Here is a 20,338-nt window from a genome sequence, read left to right as displayed (position 1 = left end):
CGTTCATTAACCAGAAGTCGAGTCATTATTATGCAACAAGACATCAGAGAAATAAAATCAACCTCCACATGAATGTTTGCTGTACATTATTACACAAATAGTTGGTGATGTCATTATGATGGAATCTGTTAATTACAGATGATGAGATTACTTAATTATACAGGCACTAAGAGGAGGAAATGTGCAAGTATTTCATTATAATGTAACAGACCAAATTGGAACATAATGCTACACAAATGAATAGGATTAAAGCAGCAGAATTGGTTAGTGTCATCAAGAATGGCCATTTTGTCCCAAGACATATCAAGTAAAATAATGGCTCCCCAGTTCCTCTTTAAACTGTCACTTGTTTTTCTTTGTTCGACTAAACATATTTTCGCTCCTCATTTTTTCCCCGAACTTTCATAAACGGAAACAAACCCAGTCTTCCAAATGTCACAATGTAAACTCAGGTTGACTACAAACTACAACAATGCAATATTCTTTCCACTTAATGCTACAATGTGAACAACACATTTGTGTTGAAATCGGCTGTTAGCTGCTGAGCAGCAGAGTCCTGTAGTGTGTAATGGTAGCTAAAAAACAACACCGCAAATCATGTTACTGTCATTACCATGATTTTCATAGGGGCACCGTGAACACCTCACAGAGCTCCTACCTTCATAAGCAGTTTTAGTCTGATTAGCCACAACAGAGCGTTTTTTACCAGTCAAAAAGACAAAGCAGTCACTGCAGGACCAGCAAACATGGCTCCTGGTCTCACCAGCTCTAGCATGACTTGCTATACTAATACTGTCGATGTGCACCGCTATTTTTTGGCTGCTGAGTTGTAACATTGAGAGGGCATGCATTTTACATAACTGACATAACAAGACGTGACATTACATGATTCCTGATGAGTCAGCTTTAACTCTGGTTGTTGTTCTTGTTAGTTGTAATGTGGAGACTGTGGTGTAGAAGAGTAAGTGCTGCCAATATAACTGTGCCAATATAACTGTGCAGCGGTCCACTGGAATCATGTTCCAACATTGTGCCTTTTAACCATTACTACCTACAGGAAACACTAACTACAAAGTTCTTGTGCTCCAGGAAGTCTTATAGACTGGTGGGTTAAATCATAAACTCTGACTATGAGTTTCTGGTTCTTTAATGGCTATTAACACAGAAAAGAATGAACAGAATTGGATTTTAAATGACATTTAAAGAAATTTCCAGTCAACCATCTAAAACTTGAAACAACCAACTTTCTTTAATTTCTTTCTTTGATATTATTTCAATTGCATAGTTCAAAAAAGCGTCAATATACAGTTCACAATCCAGTTGGTTAGGTTTCATTCATTCCAAGGTGACCATGGTGTTAAGTAAATTTGCTATATTTAACCACTAATAGTAGTGTTTAAGGAAGGTTTTGTGATAATCGTGATAATAATATTTAACCTTACATTTTCGGCAACAGTAAGTTCTCGTTTTAATCCCTTTTGTTTTCTATACTTGTGCTGCTGTAACACATGACTTTCACTTCAGGGAGATCAATGAAGGATTATCTTATAAATGTGGCAAGAAAACTTGATAAATCCTGACTATGAGCTGTGGGGAGAGTAAAAGAAGAGTTAGGAGACTTGAGAAAGAATGTGCTACACGACTGACAGATTGTAGGAGGAGTTTCACAAACACACTCCTTTATTCTTTGTTAATTACACGGACGCACCCACCGCAGTCCAAAGGTGAGCATTCCTATCTTTAGACCTTAATGACACACCTGCTGACGCACAGAAAACACACACACACACACACACACACACACTCTCACCTTTTCTTGTCTGTGATGCGATTGAGTGCGCATGTGGCTGTCACTGTATGCTTTAACGAGCATGTGTTTGATTAATATGTGCACAAACACACTGATCACACACACATACTCTGCTACCTCTGCCACAGTGTTACTTAGCACTTTGCTCGACACATAGCATTAGGCATCTATTAATTCTGAAAGCTGATCTTCATCTTATACTGAAGACGCTGCTTCCTTTTTTCATAGTTTTATTTTTGACCATTATCAGTTTCCAACACAGTTCCTGTCAGAGTCGACCAGGTCCAAACACCTGGTCTCTGAAATCATGCTGAGTGAGTCAGAGGTCTGCTGTTCGCTGCTGGAGACACACCAGACCCAGTCAGGGTTGTGGGGGCAGAACGAGGATTGATGGCGCTGGTGTTAAGCTGTGTAACTGTCACACAGATGAGGACATTTCTGATACAGCTGCTGTCAGCACATTCCTCATCAATAATCATAAAATAATACATTATATAACCCCAAAAAAAATACACAGCTGAGCACTTTTCCTTGTCAGAAAACAAATGTTCTTTATCTTCTGAATGAGCTGGAAAACTGCAGAAAGTTGAGGTGAAGCAGAGACAGGTCAGTCAGACAGCACAGGTCACAACTACACACAAGCTGCTGTCTCCATGCTGCTGACAAACTGCAGGTCTAATTGGACCATCGTGGTGCTGAATGTGTCAACACATGTCAGCTGACGTTTACGAAGTGGAGATTTACACATCACTAAATCAAACCCAGTTGAACCACACAAACTACTTCTTACTGGGAGGAAATTGATCATTAAATATTTACACCTACCAACTGACAGGGCGGCGCTGTTGACTCAACCAACTGACAGAACTAATACTAAAACAGATCTAATACATGGCTGGTTTAGACTGAAAGAGTATGGATTAAAGCCAGATACTTGATCCCAATACTGTTTTGAATCATGCAAAAATGTAAAGATGCTGATGGAAAGAATGTTAAAATTTCACCAAAATACCACAAATAACCTGAAATTGCAAAACATTATGGCAAAAACGTTAAAGTATATGTCCAAATAACTTAGTTTAGATGCCAAGTAGACAGTGCTAGGGGTGTTTTTTAGCAGCCGATTTAAACATAACTTATGTCCGTATTTCTTAAATGTTCATTTTGAAAACTGGTTTAGTAAAACACTAATTTGATATTAGCTAGTTAAGAACTGAGGAAGAGGTACCAACTCTGTGGTTTATTAGTGGAACAACACTGCAGACTGAATTAGGCCTGTGCTACACGATGACCACAAGTTTCACTTTTCTACGGATGCCACAGAAAGAGAGCCTCAATGAGAGATTGTACTGAGTAACAGAAGTGTCAGGAAGTGATGTCAGGAATTCAGCTGTCCCTATATATAGGGAGTTTCAGTCTGTGTGTGCCTGCACGCTTGTGTGTGAGAGAGACAGTGTGTCTGTTCTTTGTCCATCTTATCTGTTTGCTATTGACTCCAGATGAAATTAAGCTGCAGCAACCATGTTTCCAGCCACTCAGCTTGAGTGTGTGTGTGTGTGTGTGTGTGTGTGTGTGTGTGTGTGTGTGTGTGTGGGTGTGTGTGCGCGCGCAAAAAATTATTAAAAAGGCCTAGCAGAACAAACTGATTAATGTGTGTGTGTGTGTGTGTGTGTGTGCGTGTGTGTGTGTGGGTGAACCAGCAGGGGGGACCGTCTGTAATCCTGGACCTTGTGTGTCTGGATCTATCTGTGGATTCTCTCTCTAGACGTGTTGTAATGCTTTTCTTTCTATGCAGGATTTTTAATTTGTGGTGCATTATGGGAGATCATTTGTGTTGTTTGAACATTTAACATTTTACCCATAAGCATCCCGCCTCACGCTGGGTTCATATCATCTAGAGATGGAAAAAGTCCTGCGTTTCTGACTTAAGTCGTAAATGTTCATTGTCACTGGATTTTCCTTCCATATCCTAATATAAATATGTTGGTATTGCACAAAATCCCACTGTGGAGCCGAGGCTGGTGGCAGAAGAATTCGAGGAAGAAGAAGCGATTCACTTCTATCATTTTGGTGTTTCAGTGTTGATAGAAACCTTTACAAAAACACCTGGCAACATAAAATGTACACACACATTTTCCCATTTAAACAGTTTTCCAAAAATAATCAATATCAGTGAGGACATGATGTGTGTTTTGGCACTTGTCAATTAACTTTTGGTTAAACTAAACAAAACCAAGAAGCAGAATGAGTCATGCCGACTAACATCACATCCACCATGTTGTTATCATTATGAAATCAGGTGTACATTAACATAGCAGATGGAGTTAAACTTTGTACACGCTAGAAACGCCTCAAAATGTTTTTAAAAGATCTTTTTGCTTCTGTTACATGGTCCAAAATTCTCATTTTAATTGTCATGAAGACCGCATCAATCAGCTGTTATTAATAATCCAGTAGTTGAAACTCAACATCCCCTAAACTCAAGCTGTTTTCAGACCTTAATTTGTCTGTGGGGACCTTCTAGTGTGGTACCACTATAAGCAGCTGAGGATAGAAAATATAAACTACATTAGCCAGAATGACCAGCATGCTAATAACAGCATTCCACAAAGTTGTACATTGTACAGCTTCACTGCTACTTATCTCCACCACTGTCTTTACACCGCAAATGAGTGTCCCTCCTCCTCTGCTGCTCGGATCATTTCACCATGCAGCGATCAGTCCCACCCTCTCTCTCAAACTGGCTGGACATTGGAGATCATCACAGTTTCTTATGTTGGTCTCTGGAGGGTTAACATTCAAAGGTGCCTGCCGGGCAGTCTATTCACTAACTTGAGAACATCTGACTCTGTGGACTCTCACTTTATATTTCGTTAATGCACAAATGAACCAAAATTCCCTCACTGATATGTTTCTGTTTCAAGACCGCATAAATGTAAAGAAACAAAAAAAATGACCTGACCGAGAACTGCAGATTCTCTTCTCGCTCTACCATACAAACACTCAGAGGATCAGTTTTAACTTCATGAAAAAGGTTTGTGGTTCTTCATTATATTCAATCAGACCATCCCTCTGTTCAGCTGCTGCTGTCCTCCTTCCACTTCCTCCTCTCTGCTCTCTGCCTCTGCAGACACACCTGCTCTGCATACTAAACCAGCAGCCTGCACCGCCCTCCACACACACACACACACACACACACACACACACACACACACACACACACACACACACACACACACACACACACACACACACACACACACACACACACACACACCATGCAAAGTTGCTGCTGGCCACACCCTCCACACAGAGAGGAACTTTTCTTGTTGTACCCAGCAACAGATCACACACACACATACACACACACACAATCCAACTGAATCATGTCACAGTGGCTTCACACATACATTTTTACATGCAGGGCACGTCAAGCAGTCAGCGACACTGAGCCGGTGTGTGTTTGGTCTAGACAGAGATGTGTGTGTGTGTGTGTGAGAGAGAGAGAAAGAGAGAGAGAGAGAGAGAGAGAGAGAGAGAGAGAGAGAGAGAGAGAGGGAGAGAGAGAGAGGGAGAGAGAGAGTGCCGCAGCATGCCAGACAGAGTAACAAGAGAGCGAGTGAGAAAAAGAGAGAGGCCAAGAATGCAGGAGACCACACCCATATCTGCAGTCATGTGACCAGAGTGGAAAAAGGAAATCCCCACACTGCAGAGAGACAAGGCAGAGGTCTGGACTCATTCACACACACACACACACACACACACACACACACTCACACTCACACACAGGAAACCCAAGTCGATCCAGGAATTATCTCCAGGACATTTCAACACAAACACGAAATGCTGCTTGTTTCAGCCCAGTTTGTGTAAATGGTGCACTCAGATAGTAAGGTGCATTAAGGACCATTTCAGAGGATCATCTTAAACTGGTTTAATGTTTACCCAACCAGCAAGACTAGGAGGAACCATGGCAAAGAGAAAAAAGATGGATTTTTATCTTACATTTTAAAATCTTAGCCTCCAAAATTTGCAGTGGAGTTTGGTGAGCAAAGGCTCTACCTCTAAAGATTTATGAAATCTACAGAGCCAAAATAGACATCAGGACAGGTCAAATCTGATCAGACTTTGTCGGGACATTTCAAATCAAATGAAGACCTCTTCTTGCTGTCATGGGTTGGTCAGAAAAAAGGGCATTGCAGTAATTAATTCTGGATGTTATGATAGCATGTACTGTACAAGGCGTATACCATCTGCATCGGATGTAACAGGAGGGATTTGGGCTATGTTACGGAAATCAAAAATGGGCGGGGGTGGACAGAGTTTGATTATTATTTTTCTAAATGTTTCGGCCTTTCAAGTTCAACTTTACTTGTTGGATATCAATCTCACACACAGAAGAGGCTTGAACTCATCTCAATGATAAATCCATCATTGACAGCAGCTCTTCACTGCTTCCTGATTGGTTGAAAACATGAACAGTATTAGACTCGGACTGACTGAGCGTTTCTTCAAGGTTCAACTGGTGTCTTAGTGATCAATATTCTCACTGGGGTACTGACTGTACTGTGTTACTGTGTCATGTAAAGACTCTCCAACGGATATCTTCAAACATACAAGGAGGTTGCAAATACGTATGAAGAGTGGCCTATATGCTTCCATTATTTATTCACAAGCTTTGTAGATATAGATTTACACGCAAAAAACAGGCCTTCGAAAATGAACTATTAACTGGTGCTCACATACCAATGTGTGACGGTGAGGAGTGATAAACCTGTAGAAACACAATCTGATCTGTTCAGTGAGCTTTCACAACACACACACACACACACACACACACACACACACACACACACACACACACACACACACACACACACACACACACACACACACACACACACACACACACACACACACACACACACACACACACACACAATCTTTGGCTTCATGTGAGATGTCATTCCTGGGATTCCTGATGAACAGGCTGGATGACTGGACAGTTAAGACAACCTGAGGCCCCCCAGTCTATTGTACTGTTCTCTCTCTGTGTGTGTGTGTGTGTGTGTGTGTGTGTGTGTGTGTGTGTGTGTCTGTGTGTGTGCATGTGCGTGTGCGTGTGCGTGTGCGTGTGCGTGAGTGAGAGACCGTTTCAATGGAAGACAAAGCTGCTCTGTTGTTAGTCCTTCCCTGGCTAAAATCCTATAGCTTCTTGTGCCTGTTATTACCCAAAGATTTTGTGATGATACCTCAAATGTTATCAAACACTATTGACAAAGAGATATTAAAATTTAACAATAAACTTTTTGGAAAAGAAAAAAGTTGTCAAATCGACAACACCACATATCGAACAACATATATGCCGATACCTATATATCTGTGAAAGGCCAACATCGATGGATCATATCGTACAAATGCTATATCAGCTTTACAGTTGTTTTTTTTTAATTAACACTCTTAGCTACTGTTTCTCAACAGGTTAAAATCTGGGCTCATCTGACGTTAAACGCATGTTAATGTATTGACATTTGTTGGGTAAATGTAGTAATGCCCATCTATGCAGATATGCATGAACCGTCTACATGCTGCCCAAACTTCAGGACCACACTGTCTGAATGACGAATGTGTGAACACATCCACCTACACAGACAATTGCTGTAGAATACCGTCTGCATTTGAGTGCCTGTTGAACATGATTCCCCTCGACAAGGTGAGTGGACAGGGTGAAGGCAAAGAGGCAACGGAGTGGAGGAAGAGACACTGCTAATAAACTCTAAATTCAGAAGGACACAGGAGACTGCAACACAGAGGACATGTCCTTCACGGGAGAAGGCACCAGGGAGAAGACAGATCTGAACCAGACAAAGCAGCAACATCTGGAGAGCGTCCAGAGATTCAATAATCCTGTTTACAGCCTGAAGCTCAGCCTGTTCATCACTGAGTCCTGATCCACACTGATCATAACCCAAATACCCTGAAACAGACCTGCAGCAGCCTGTGTGTGTGTGTGTGTGGGGACGGGGGACGGACACAACAGACACTGGTGATACTGGTCAGTCCCCAGGTGTGAATGTGAATGAAGTGCAGTCAGATAAAAGCCTCCATTGTTGCAGCAGATGAAGGAAAACAGGCTGCAAAAATCAAAACACACAGCAGAGCTGAGAGATTTAGAGCACTATCCCTTTAATGTTTGTGCTTTTCATGAAACAATGCTGTCCCTTAGGGTTTCTCTATAGTAGAGGGAGTAGTCGCTCTGAGACAAGCTGTGAATGGCCTGGTCCACTGACCAGGTAGTGCAGAATATGTCCATATGGGGTAGATTATATCTGTTATTACTGAAGAATAAGAATTAAGATCTGCTAACTTGGTGACAAACTCATTGCATTTCCTATAACACCTTCACTATCACGTGAATTCACGGTCCGGTACACGCAGCTGCACACAAATTACACTGTATGTAGACTGATGCACGTAATGCAGAAGCACGTCAGTCACACTATGGTGAGTGCAAATGAATTGCTGGAGACCCTTAAGTCAGTTATTTCGCAACACTATTGGACAAGACAGGGAGTTAAATATTTCAAAGGTTTGATCAATTGAAATATTTGTCCGTGTTTAATTTTTTATTAGCAATTTATTTTCTATTTCTATTTCATAAGAGATGCTTTTCAGTTTTACAGCTTACTGTGACCTATTGCTTTTTTGGAAAGTTCATTTGTTCAGTATTTGCACAGTGTGATATAGAAAGTGTTGGAAATATTCCTAAAAAAAAAAAGAAAATTAAAAAAAAAGAAAATAGTAATATAAAAAGTTGCCTAAATGCTCCATAAGCAAGGGTTTTTTGTCCGTCTTTGACACTTAAAATTAGTGAAAAGAAACTTATCCATGCATTAATTTTGTGTAGTGCACCATATTGTGACCTTAACCAAGAGTTTAACCAAACTGTTTACTACTTCTGTGCAGTGTTACACCACTAATCTACATAATAAAAGCTTCCTGCAGGTTTGCCAGTGGGAAGCTTTCAATGTGAAACAGCAGCATCAAAAAAAGCTTTAATTTGCATCAGCAGCAAGTTCACACATCTGATACAGCTGAAAGCAATCTGTACACAATAAGGAAACTCTCTCCCAAACAGAAAACAGCAGACATGAACAACATGTTGGACTGAAGAGAAAATAAATTGTCATTCAGTCTGATTTTTAGCATACAACATTGTAACAATGCAAGGAGAAAATGTATCAATGAAGTGCCACCAACAAGTACCAACACTCTGTAGTTTGAGTGTTTGCTTTCAATGGCTGTGATAGGGCTGAATGATTCATCAATTTTAAATTGAAATCTCGATTTGAAACAACACGATTAGCAAATCGCAGAGGCTGTGTTTAATTTTGCTGCAGGATGTGTGCGTCTGACACACGTTTAAACACGTGTGTCGATGGTTTTACAAATTCATGCCTAGTGTGACAGTCATGCTCGCCAATCAGAAGTGCCGTGCTCCTCGTTTTCCCCCAAATCGTTCAGCCCCAGGCTGGGACTGATGAGGTGCAGAGTCAGCAGGTCTCAGGTGTTTTCTGGTCTGACTTCACCACCAGAGGACCCTATTTACTGTAAACGCAGCTTTGCAGTAACAAACACCTCAACTTTATGATGCCTGGGAACATTGCATCTAATCACTGGAACCCATCTAGTGCTTTTGAAAGGTAATGATATTTTTTTGTGTAAGCTGGTAAAATGATGAGTGTGCTGGACTTGAGATGAAGTCCTCCACATGGTCACTGATAGACAATGTGTATTCAATCTGCATGTTAATGGTGAGTGTGTGTTTTTTTTGTTCATGTTTAGCAGTAAACACTGCTGGAATGACGGTACTGCCCTTTGAAGACAGACAGACTGAGCAACATGATATGGAGACTAAAAGTCACTGATGCACAAATGTGGCCAAATGTATGTGGACAGCCCTGTTTAGACATTTAATACATTTGGGGGCAACTCAATCCATCATATCAAACTCCACAAACACTCATGGGTCATCACAGCTAACAGAGTTATATCATAGTTGGCATCAGATATCGTGTTTAGACGTCAGTTGGGGTTGTATAATAAATCGATTCAGCATCAACCTTGCAGTGAGGGCATATAGTCACATCAGGTGACGTCCATTGTCAGGTCGGGCAAATTAACTCAAACATGTCATGCTACAACATTTCCTCGAGTAATCCATAAGAGAAGTCTAATAGTAGATCATTTGTCCAACTGAGTTCTTGGGTGCATGGGAGTTTGTTGCTTGCCAGTGGCATGCTGGTTCTGCATGCACAGAGAACATGCATTGATCATTGTTCGTCAATTTATCAAACAGAGCAGGGCCTGTTTTGGTTGTTGCATAAAATGCACTCCTCTACAAAATCGCCCCGATCATTCTAAAATGAGTAATTATTTCCAAATAGAGCTATAAAAGCTATCAGGCGAGCACTCCTGTATTTTTTCATATCGCAAAAAAAATATATTGCAGAAAACAAAAATATCGCAGTCGCAGTTTTTTTCCCAATATTGTGCAAACTTTGCTGTTAAAGCAGAGTGATAGAGGTGTGGATAGAGGCCAACTGCCCTCTACGGCTCTGTATCTCTCTACCACTTGGTAGCACAGTGTATTTGATAAGCCACGGCCATTTTGGGCGTCCAATCAAATTGAAGGGTTTGAACGATATACACGCCCACATATTCTGTTTAACGCTGATATAGCATCTTCTGTCATGTGATGTTTAACTGCCATTTCACTGTGACTTTAAGATGGTCAGTATTCAAATGCTGTAATTTGGGTAATATAGTATGTGATGAAGACTCAAGTTGGAGCTGAGGAATTTCCTTACCTCAACTAAAAATGACTAAAACTAGTATTTAGTGTTTAACACAGAGGACTGTGGTTGTGTAAGGCCTCGTCTCTCCAGGTTAATCCGTGCCTTCACTCTGTTCTATACGGGAATCCTCAGAGTCAAACTATTTAACATGAATTCATACATATATTCATGTTCCTCCTCCTATTCCCACTCTGACCTATGAGCTCTTTGAAGGGGAACTCCTTTGAAGTGCGTCAGCATCTGTGCAGCGGAGACCCTCCCAATTAGCTCCGACAGCTAACGAGCTCTGCAGGGCTGTGAGGGCGGGGCGTCGCGGCTTTGATAAAGCCCAGGTGAAAGTACCTGCAGCTGGGGTCGGAGTCAGCTGACTTCGTCTAGGCTGCACACTAACAGGTGGAGCCTCAAACCGAGAACCCATGCTTCAATCGAACACAGCTGCCGTTCTGACAGACAGACCAAGATTTTTAATAAGAATTGATGATCTGTGTAGACCTTCTTGTCCTGAGTCTGATTTTCCATTGACTCATCTATTTTTTCCATTTACTGTCAGCAAAAAGCTCAAAGAGGAAATGAAACGAACAAATGAAGACAGAGCTGTGCTGTTTGTCAGCTAAACCAGCTAGTCAGATTAGCCCAGCACTATCAGTAAGGACAAAGGTACTGTCTCACCACACTACTATTCTATGAATATTCACATCGATTGAAGCAAACACAAAGGCCAAATTCAAGCATGTGTTTCCTGTTTATGTGATCTCTCACAGACCGATTACAGTCTGTGATCCATCTGTTTAGTATTTCTGCCACTTTAAAAAAAAAAAAGAAGAAGTTTAAACAAATTCTTACATGTGACAAGACATTCAAATGACAACCCAACCCTCATAGTCTATCCTAAAGGCACAGGAAGAGACATATTTGCTGTTGATCCTGCCTCATTAATCAGACTGTCCCACAACCTGTCAAACTGGCTTGACACTGGAGATCCTTGGAATTTTCAATCAATATTCAGACTTATTCAGGAAATACTGATTGTTTTTATCCTTTTCCACAGAGCTGCAGTTGAAATAATATAAGCAGCAGAGAAAGAGGGAAGCTTGACTCAAGTGATTGCAGGGACAGTGACAGAGAATAATGACAATGAAGTGCAAAAACACTGTATAATTTTCAGCTTTGTGAACTGCTATGGTGAGCTAACTAGACATACTAGCTCTCACAGTTAACTATCCACCCATGTTTTGTTGCCAGGAGAAATCCAGTCTCACCATGTTGTGTTCTTTCGTAGAGCCTCCTCTGCCTCAATGAGCTAACGTTACTGTAGACATTTATGTTTTAAAAAGTCGGCAAACAACCAGACATGCATTTTTAGGACGCTGTCCTTTAGAGTAGGATAGAGACATTACAAGAGCCATAAAAGCACACTTTTAAACCTTATTTTGGGGCAAAATCAATTAAATTTTCTATTTTTTTTTAAACAGATTTGACTGGTGATTCTATATATGAATTTTATTCTTCCCAGTGACCATTTTATGTCCTAAAGTGAAGTTATGGCTTTTTCCGCTATTCATTTAGATAGGGTCCTGGTCTTGTTAGCCCAAAATAACTGCCCAGGGAGAGTGGCAAAACTTTCCTTAAAGGATTCTGAGTATGAGGAATGGCCTGATCCAATTGCACACAAAGGATTTGGATATTTGACCATTGTGATGCACATCATTTCTGTGTGAGCTTAACGACTTCCAGTATCATTGTTCAGAGTTGAATAAATGTCGCATAAAATGGGCAAAGTAACAACACTTTGGGGCATTGTGAGCATTCCTTTAAGTGGACTTTGAACTGGAACTTTACATGACATAGGACATAAATATAGACTGAAAAAATTTGCCTGAAATGGCCACACATCACAATCATTGAGACATAAATAGATAAACGGTTTGCCTGTTAAGAACATCTCAAAGTAGATTTACAGAAGTGCTATAAGTGCTGTGTGTGTTGCATGGAAAGCGTTTCTAACACGTTAGATAACAGTGACTGTCTGCAGCTCGTTGATAAGCAGGGCACACCGAGTGGGACACAGAAGCATGTTCCTCATGAGGTAAATGAAGAAGACAAAGCTAAAAATATGACAGCAGAGGGATGCAAACATCCTGACATGATAACAAAAGACAACACATCCTACAAGTCAAACAACAGGCCCTGCCATTTCCTGGTGACATCATTCAACATGTTTTTGATATCAGAGAGTCAGGATCGGTGTCATGAGAGGGTCTGAGAAGTGCAGGACAAAGTGTGTACATGCCTGTTCATTACAAAAGGTCAACTTCACACTATGCCTGTAAGCGTCAGACAACAGTGTTTCCTCGTGTCAGGTGACCAGTCTGTAAAATGCCACACCCTGACTTTGCAACATTACAGGTATCAGGTGCCACCAGGAAAGCTCTTCAAACTGCTTATGTTGGAAATGATTCAGGTTAACTCACAGTGAATCACTCAAAATATCCCCCTAGAAAAAGCTAGTAAGTGGGATTTTAGTTAGGATTTTTAGTACATAGCTGTGGGTAATGTTGGGCCGATGAACCATGACATCGCCCATCGCCGATGGCTGATAGCCATCAACTACTAATCCCTGACCATCGTAACATCGTGATTCAAAAGGCTCCCCACCAGAGAGCACAATTAAATTTTGCTGTAGTGCAAGAGTTGGTGTTGTTTGTGATATGTGGGGAGAGGAAATGAAAAGAAGTATGTTGCTGCTCAGTGCACTAACATTATGTCTCCATGTCCTGTTTATTATGTTCTTATTAAACCAGCTCATTTAGGCAAACCCACGACACTCAGTTAAATTTGTGGCAGCAGTGTTTCTTTTCCTGCGGGCCGCTGTTTCGCTCAGTCATGCTGTTTTTATACAGTTTTCTTAGCTTAGCTACTTTGGCTAGTGGGCTAACAATGTTGCATATGAGGCTGAACAGAGCTAATTTACGGACATGTGGTGCAGAGACGAGGACGTTTTTAAACCTGGCACAGGGATGTACGACGGTGATAACAGGAGATGCATGACCCTGCATGATTCTGCAGGGTGAGACAGTTGGAGATTCATGTCAGAGCAACGGTGGGAAACAGCAGCGGCCACAGAGGTGAGCCAATACCCTACTTCTGCCTTAAGACAACACTGAGGGAACACGCTGCCTAAAATTTGTAATCAACGATGTCATCGTCCATCGCAATGTTTCACTGTGGACATTGTGATATGCCAATTTGGCAGACATCGTCCAATCCTAGCTGTGGGTGTTTAACAATGCGTCATACTGTACGGCTCCCCTGTGAGCCATGAAAAAATAGAAGTCTGGGTAACAATTGGTTTGGTTTGACATTGAAATGGTGAAATTAAACTACAGTGGGGATCTTGTTTGTTTGTTTGTATTGTGAGGACTATTTTCCTGCTCTGGCTGGACAAAAAAGTTATTCTATTCTATTCTATTCTATTCTGCACAAAATGGAAGCAGCTTAAGTCCAAACAAAGACAAAGAGTAGCTGAAAAAATGAATACATAAGTTAGCTCCTGTCTGACTCATTGAGCTGATTTACATGTAAACATGCAGTACTGGTCTTGACAATGATGCAGCTGTAGTGATTCGGAAACAGCTGTAGTAAGCAGCTTATCTCAACTGTTTGAATCCTTAAAGAGCAACCCTGTATTAGCCTTACCACATTCCCTAAACACATTCAAATACCAAAACCCCCAGGCCCACTGTACAAGGAGCACTGGGAGCAGTCAGCAGTCAGCAGCTTCCTGCTCTAAATCAGCGGTCCACGGCTACAGCGGCCTAGATTTAAAGCCACTATGTTTCTGCTGCTTATCTAGAGGGAAATGTCGAGCTTTTATGTCGGCAATCAGTTCCTTTCCTTCCTCTTTTGCTTTGTTTTATGTTCCACAACCTGCCATCACCCTAACTCTCGGTCCCTCCATTATAATCTGTCATTTATTATGCAGCCTACCGCATGCACACAGAAACAAAGCCATAGGAGTCTGCACTCTGCCTAGAGTCATCATCCCCACCAACTACAGCCAGCATTCTGCAGGTTAGACATGTTACTGCAGCACAATGAACTCTCTTCTTCACTAAACATTATTGTCACAAATGTTTCATCAGCAGTCTACTGCTAATAAACAAACAGCTGCTTAAGACCGCATGATGTCCTCACTGCTGTGTGTCTGTCTGTCAGATGTTGTTGGTGAGCGTCTGTGAGCGCGTGTCACCCGTTTTCACTTTTCTGAGTATGAACAGCGTCATCAGAATTTTTTAAACTTAAGACCAGTTGTTGTGTTACACTCGCCTATAGAGGGGTTAACCGAAGACCAAACAAACAAGGCAACATTACCAACCTTTTAAAGCAGCTACACATGGACAGGGTTTCCCTCATCGTATTAAAGTGGAGGCAGCGGAGATGAACTCTGGTAATATTAAAATAAATAATTAAACTTTTTTCAGGGGAAAGAGGTGAGCAGAGGTGTTACATCACATGGGAAAGGCCACTTATTTAATGAGTGGGTGAATGAATGACATTGCAATGTCAGGAAAAAGGAAAAACCTTCAGGGTTTAACAAGTTGGGAAAGGTCATGACTACCAGCCCAGTCAGTCACAGTCAGGTGGAAATGTGTAAGGAAAAACTGACCAATATTCTGCAGGAAACGCATTTCATTTTAAGGCGCCATCTAAATTATATAAAGAAACATGTCGGCTGAAAAGCAGTTTTGCCTAAATGTGTATCAGAGAAGATGGTTAATATCTTACATAGGACAAAACAGAGAGGTTGAAACTGCTGTGTTAAATTATTTGTAACCTTTTTCAATGGCTGACTGACCCTCAAAAACATGGCCATGTTTCTGAGGTTTTTTTCAACTATGAAGAGTTTACTGATCCAAAATGAGTTCTGCTAAAGCACAACTTACAAACTTGGTCTATCTCAAGTCGGACTGTGTGTTAAATCTAAGTGTAATGTTTGATACAGTTTAATCTCTACAGGCAGCTGTTCACATCTCACAAATCTCTTGCTGTCTTACCAGCTGCAAAGATGGATCAAGGCCTTCAGTCTCACTGTGTGCTTTCTGGTATTACTGTGGACAAACAGCGCTACAGTGGACAGGGAAATAAAATCAACCAATCAATCAATAAAAACATTGTAGTATGCTTCCCGTAAGTCCTCATGGAGCCTACTCCAAGAGTATTTTCATCCAGTAAATTTCTGGTGTTATTTGGGAGGTTGGAGTCACTGTGGATTGAATGGATAAACACTTCAGTAGAGCTTTCATAGACGGCTTACATCTGGTCTAACATCTGATGTGAATTTGAGATAAGTCTATTCTTGTGAAACCAGCCCTACAGTACTCCTGTGAGCCTTCACCTTCATCACAGGGATCTCTTATGTCCACTTAAACAACAGTACATTTTGATGATATTCAGGTGACTGTTTTGTTAACTAGCAGTCAGGCAGCAGCTGGTTATTTACTGTTGGGCTGACAATGATGGTACAGACTGTCAGGCAACTGAGAAAACAAGACCCAAACACAGGGTCAGAGGAAAACTTGGACATATAGTATAGCATGTGAGAAATATATACAAAGCAACATTTTCCCTGTCAATCACAGGAATAAATGAAAGGGCCAGTAAAAAAAATCAATCTGGCCATGAGCTGAAGAGGTCAGGTCTACATCCCAGTACTGGAGTTATTATGATGACCATTATTCATCTGTACACTGGTCCATCCAGCTCTGTCTCAGGAGACTCCTGGAAGAGAGATGGAGAATCCACCTGTCGCATTGATTGATTTTGCTACAGCCCCACAGAGCAGACAGAAACATCTTTTAGTTTAATGTCCACACAGTTCAGGAGTCAATCTGAGAGATTCAGACAGCAAACACACCTCTGTAACCTCTTCATCGACGGGACTCATCCTTGTCTCCCTCAGCCCTACTTGATGATGATTAGTCAAGTAGAACACAGACGACTACAGCAAACGCAACAACAGTAACACCACCAAAATGAACACAGACAAATTCTTTGCTGTGACCTCCTATTTGAATGACCTTGCAATATTGTTGGAAATGAAAAGCAAAACCACTGCTATAATCTTCTGAGGTTTGTGCACAGATGTCCAAAAATCCCATTTTTCTTGACAAGATTATATTCTTTAGGAATTTATGTGCAAGAGCTGTTCAAGTATGTTAAAGATCTGCACCACCTGAAAGGATGTCATTGTTTTGCATATTCAAAGATACAGGTTAACACATACAGCTATGGACCGTCAGTACCAGATGCTTCAATTAGGAACAGCACGGACATCCCGTTCAATAAACAATCTCAGCGAAGGTAGAGCATAAAAGTCAGCACACCAATTCATCTGCTCCTGCTGTTTGTGCTTCTTTCATATCAGCCTGATGCCTGCAGGCAGCTGGTTAGCTATTACAAGAGGTAAAGTATATCACATAGCAAGAAAGTAATCTTGTAACTAACTTGATCAAGATGTGAGACCGCTCACCATCTGTCTAATCGATCAAATAGTACGCTCACGGTGTATCAATCAGAGCAACATGTTGCAATGCTCAGAAAAACTGAAGCCAAGTATAGTATAAAGTTGGCAATAGAGATGACAGGAAGAAGGGGACAAAGAGATGGGAACGACACGCAATAAAAGGTCCCGGGCTGGACCCAGTAGTTGGTACCACCAGTATTTAACAGTGTTTGGGAAAACACTGATTAAATCACGTGCCCACTGCCTCCAGGTCATTTTACGTTTTTTTTTTTATATCAATACTTAGTAGGAGTAGTCTGCGCCATACAGCAGCAGCAGAGTCGCAGCAGTGTAGCAGGAGTCAGATTTCTCTATGCAATGAGAGTAAGGAAAGGTGATCAACAAGATAATGGTGGAGGATTTGTTGGCATAGTGAAAAGCAAAAGGAACAGCGTCTATTTGGCAATCATTTGGATTCAACCACAATGCAAATAGGGAACCTGATAATGTTAATGAGAGAAAAGGAGTTGGTTTCTTCGTCAACTGCTAACTGAGGTTGCTCCTTGCTCCATTACTCCCACAGACCGTATCAAACTAACTGCTGGTATATTTCAAACTGATCTGCTGTCAACAAATGTCAAAAATGGCCGTAGTTTTGGTCTGTTGATGCAATTTTGATGAATGAAAGTGGTACACTCAGTCAACATCTTCAATTTACGGTGACTAGCCTTTATCATCATAGAAGTCCACTTGTGTTTCGCCAGCTATATGCTTTTAATGTGAAGACGCAGCAGTAAAAAATGTTCAGTAACTTAATACAGCACTCCACACATAGTGAGGATCTTTACTTGTAAAAAAGAATGTATCAGCCGGTGGGAACATTTTTGGACATTTCCATTCACGGTCAGTGCCTTAAAGTTCTGGGTCACCAGTGCAACCCATTAACAAAGCATCTATTCAGGCTTCTCCATGCCCCCCCCCCCTGTTGTTTGGGAAACACTGGCATGCTATAGGTGGACATGCTGTCACCTTTTTAATGAATGTCTTACTTTATGAAATACCCCAACACCCATCAGCCTCTTCCAGTCCTCAGCAGTGACACGGCACATTATTCAGTCTCAGATGACTGTTTGGTGGAGCATCTTGTGACTGGGAGCAGAACGGAAAAAAAGCTTCACAGTCTGCTGTTTGTTGGTCTGAAAACCAGTTGGACAATGTGACACCAAACATTTCTGGTTTGAATGAGAAATAACTGTTCAGGCCGATAGAGAGTGGAGTCGGAAACACAAGCTGCTATTCATGTCAGTGGGTGGGAGGGGTGTATCTAACAGTCCAATCAGGGAGCAGCTGAGTGCGACAGGCTTTTATTCAAGGGAGGAATGTGATGTGAGGATGTAGCGGAAGAAACATGTTTTTCTCTCAGTGTTCAGTATGTAGATCTATAGCGAGTACAACATAAAGATTTACGGGTAAAGATGAATTTGATGTGACGGGTCACTATACAATACAAGAAAAAATAAAATGAAAGTAATGTCGTCATATAGCTTTAAAGTTTTTCTCACAGCAGATTTGTGCCCTTTCTATTAAATGGTGAACAAAGATTAATGTTGGAGAACTGTTCAACTGACGGTACATTTTTTGAACAACCTTTAGAAAACTGGAGTTCAAAACAGGAGCTACTTGTTGTTAAGCAGATCGGATTTGGTCTGAGAAAAAAAGTTGCAAATGTGATGTTGTTCAGTGAAGAGTACAAGAACATAATTATGCTTAGAGAAGCCTTTTATGTGTGGACACTGAGAGGAGAAGAAGCAGGATCCGCTCTGATCACAGATTATCACAGCACATCAGTGCCATTTGTCAAGTTTTACTAGCAATCCTACAGGAGAAGTGTCCGTCAGAATGAGGTTGATATGTTGTAATGTCATCACAAACCTTTTAAATTACATCAGTACAATTTCCCCAAGCCCAAAAATGCATGACATTCTGAAAACAAAGCACTGGTATTGGCTCATTGCCCTGACTTTGGGTATTTGAATCACATCCATGTAGAGAAAAATGGATTGGTACATTCCTAATTACCAGATGAATAAATCTGTTTTTGTTCTTTCACTGTTTGTACTTCACTGTCACCTCAACTAATTTTCAGTAATTCAGCTTCAGCTTTCTTCTACGACCACAGAAATACATTTTCACGGCCAAAGACACTTTCTTCTGAAGCAACTTCTTTCACATCCAGAGCAATGTGGGGCTCAAGAACAGTTTAACACATAAAAAAGGTAGAAGAAGGTGGGAATCCAACCACCAAACCTGCAATGTATTGATAGCCTGTTCTACCACCTGAGCTGCATCATTTTCTTAAGAAGATGTGGCATTGTCTTGTTTAGACATAGGAACAAGTTTCCCCCATGCTGCTGAAAGCAGAACACAACACTATGACACATTCCAAGTCACATGAAGACCATGAACCTTTGCTGTATGGACAGCCACACACACATACACCCACACACACACGCACACAGCTCTCATGGGCCTCTCCTGCGTTTTTTTCTGGTGAACTTTGAAATGAAAAGCCACTTCAGTTACATTGAGCACATGATCTCACAGAACAGAGGCCAAAGGCTTGCAGCCTGTACTGAGAGTCAAACTGTGAAAAACACTAGTCAGATGAACAAAACCTCCAGATGTGATGGTCGCCAAAGTCAGATGTCACCGAGTTATGATGACATTCGAGTTCAACACACTGAAGTGGAACAGCTGAAAATAGATTCAGACTTTGTAGAAAAGTTGAGATTTTTCCCAAACACCAGAGGAGCGAGTGGGTCTCCAATCCTTTTTTGATGTTTTTTATGTTTTAACAGATTTCATCTTGTCCCAGTTTTGAGTGTCTTGGCTGTGACAGCAGAGCGTGTGTTCAGATCTGAGCTGTGTGTTTCCGAGTGTGCAGGCTGTGATCAATGGCTGCGTGCTGATTGTGTTCACTCACCGTGGCCAAACAGAGCCACACCCAACGCTCCAACGCAAACACTGCATTCCACCTAACCCACTCCTCGCACACAGACCAGAAACCAGGACCAGCGCCGAGGTCTGAGAAGGATTCAGACCAGGTGGACAGAGGTGGTGTGTGTGTTGCAGACTTCCCCATTGGCAGAGCTCCCGGTCAGCTTGAGA

General features: G+C 41.4%; 1 protein-coding gene across 6 annotated transcripts in view; it reads right to left on the bottom strand.

Annotated features, from left to right (window-relative positions):
- The window catches only part of LOC311255399 (plasma membrane calcium-transporting ATPase 1-like), a 91,959-nt gene that overhangs the window by 56,327 nt on the left and 15,294 nt on the right, over positions 1 to 20,338 (bottom strand). Inside the window, exon 2 of one of the 6 annotated variants that reach the window (XM_084349834.1) lies at positions 15,723 to 15,792. The exons of the other annotated variants lie outside the window; for them this stretch is intronic. The gene's annotated coding sequence lies outside the window, so the exon portion shown is untranslated. The remainder of the gene's footprint in view (positions 1 to 15,722; positions 15,793 to 20,338) is intronic. 6 annotated transcript variants of the gene reach the window in all.

This window comes from Pagrus pagrus (genome assembly GCF_965226575.1).
Source record: "Pagrus pagrus genome assembly, chromosome: 3".
In the NCBI taxonomy this organism is placed as follows: Eukaryota; Metazoa; Chordata; class Actinopteri; order Spariformes; family Sparidae; genus Pagrus; species Pagrus pagrus.
This window is presented reverse-complemented; position numbering and strand designations above follow the sequence as displayed.